This window comes from Chiloscyllium plagiosum, unplaced genomic scaffold (assembly GCF_004010195.1).
Source record: "Chiloscyllium plagiosum isolate BGI_BamShark_2017 unplaced genomic scaffold, ASM401019v2 scaf_6677, whole genome shotgun sequence".
Classification (NCBI taxonomy): Eukaryota; Metazoa; Chordata; class Chondrichthyes; order Orectolobiformes; family Hemiscylliidae; genus Chiloscyllium; species Chiloscyllium plagiosum.
The window spans coordinates 5678-8064 of NW_025215169.1; the positions used below are offsets into that span (position 1 = coordinate 5678).

A 2387-nucleotide genomic window follows, 5' to 3' on the forward strand; every position below is an offset into this window, starting at 1 on the left:
CTGGATGCTGCCTGACCTGCTGCGCTTTTCCAGCAACACATTTTCAGCTCTGATCTCCAGCATCTGCAGACCTCACTTTCACCATTTGGATACAGAACTGGCTTGAAGGTAGAAGACAGAGGTTGGTGCTGGAGGGTTGTTTTTCAGACTGGAGGCCTGAGACCAGTGGAGTGCCACAAGGATCGGTGCTGGGCCCTCTACTTTTTGTCATTTACATAAATGATTTGGATGTGAGCATAAGAGGTATAGTTAGTAAGTTTGTAGATGACACCAAAATTGGAGGTGTAGTGGACAGTGAAGAAGGTTACCTCAGATTACAACAGAATCTGGACCAGATGGGCCAATGGGCTGAGAAGTGGCAGATGGAGTTTAATTCAGATAAATGGGAGGTGCTGCATTTTGGGAAAGCAAATCTTAGAAGGACTTATACACTTAATGGTAATGTCCTACGGAGTGTTGCTGAACTAAGTGACCTTAGAATGCAGGTTCATAGCTCCGTGAAAGTGGAGTCATAGGTAGATAGGATAGTGAAGAAAGCGTTTGGTATGCTTTCGTTTATTGGTCAGAGTATTGAGTATAGGAGTTGGGAGGTCATGTTGCGGCTGTACAGGACATTGGTTAGGCCACTGTTGGAATATTGCATTCACTTTTGGTCTCCTTCCTATCGGAAAATGTTGTGAAACTTGAAAGGGTTCAGAAAAGATTTACAAGGAAGTTGCCAGGGTTGGAGAATTTGAGCTATAGGGAGAGGTTGAACAGCTTGGGGCTGTTTTCCCTGGATCGTTGGAGGCTGAGGGGTGACCTTACAGAGGTTTACAAAAGTATGAGGGGCATGGATAGGATAAATAGACAAAATCTTTTCCCTGGGATGGGTGAGACAGCATCCTCTTCCTCCTTCTACAAGTTTGAAGAAGCTCTCTTCCTCCCTCTACAAGTCTCCTGCTCCTTGGATGCTGCCTGACCTGCTGTGCTTTTCCAGCAACACATTTTCAGCTCTGATCTCCAGCATCTGCAGTCCTCACTTTCTCCTGGGGTGGGTGAGTCCAGAACTAGAGGGCATAGGTTTAAGGTGAGAAGGGAAAGATATAAAAGAGACTTAAGGGGCAATGTTTTCTCACAGAGGGTGGCATGTGTATGGAATGAGCCGCCGGAGGAAGTGGTGGAAGCTGGTACAATTGCAACATTTAAAAGGAATTTGGATGGGTATATGAATAGGAAGGGTTTGGAGGGATATGGGCTGGGTGCTGGCAGGTGGGACTAGATTGGGTTGGGATATCTGGTCGGCATGGACGGGTTGGACCGAAGGGTCTGTTTCCATGCTGTACATCTCTATGACTCTATAAAGCCTAACTTTACTTTTATTTTTAAGTATTCCCCATACTCATGTGACTACCAAGTGACAAGGCAAGGTTCAACAGAAAGTACAGGGAGACAGTGAGATAGTGGTAGGTAACTGCTCCTACACAGTCAATAGAAATAATGGGCCCAAAAAATGTCCTTCCATGCTGTCACTGAGACAGACTGGATAACAACCTGTGTGATTCATTAGTCCCAAGGCCTTTCGGGTTGGACCGAAGGGTCTGTTTCCGTGCTGTACATCTCTATGACTCTAAGGAGAACTCCTTCAGTCCATCATGTCTGCTGCTACCTTCTTTAGTCCCACTCTGCCACTGCAGACCCACAGAATTGATGATTTTGACACTTCAAGTGCTCATCCAAGTTTTTTTTAAAGATTGTGAGGTCTTCTGCCTCACCTACCCTCCTGCATTGCAGATTGTTACTGTCCTTTGGGTGAAAAGGTTTCCTCAATCCTGCCTTTCACCTTAACATTATGACACCTTTCTATTGACCCTTCAACTAAGGCGATCTGCTGCTTTCTATTAATGCCCTCCACATCACAAAATATCCCTCCCGACACCCCACAGACACGATCCCTCCCGATACCCCATAGACACTGTCGTCGTGTGTGGACGGTTTTCAGGGTCAGTCTCGGTGCGGTGTGCGGATGGCAGTGAGGGTCAGGCTGGGTACGGTGTGTGGACGGTAATGAGGGTCAGTCTTGGTACGGTGTGCGGAAGGCAGTGAGGGTCAGTCTGGCTGTCGTGTGTGGACGGTTTTCAGGGTCAGTCTCGGTGCGGTGTGCGGATGGCAGTGAGGGTCAGGCTGGGTACGGTGTGTGGACGGTAATGAGGGTCAGTCTTGGTACGGTGTGCGGAAGGCAGTGAGGGTCAGTCTGGCTGTCGTGTGTGGACGGTTTTCAGGGTCAGTCTCGGTGCGGTGTGCGGATGGCAGTGAGGGTCAGGCTGGGTACGGTGTGTGGACGGTAATGAGGGTCAGTCTTGGTACGGTGTGCGGAAGGCAGTGAGGGTCAGTCTGGCTGTCGTGTG

At 48.6% G+C, this 2387-nt stretch overlaps 1 protein-coding gene across 1 annotated transcript in view; it reads right to left on the minus strand.

Moving 5' to 3' along the window:
* LOC122548193 overlaps positions 1-1704 on the minus strand; it is a 3567-nt gene extending 1863 nt beyond the window's left edge. The window contains exon 1 of the mRNA XM_043686736.1: positions 1649-1704. The gene's annotated coding sequence lies outside the window, so the exon portion shown is untranslated. The remainder of the gene's footprint in view (positions 1-1648) is intronic.
* Between the last annotated feature and the right edge of the window lie 683 nt (positions 1705-2387).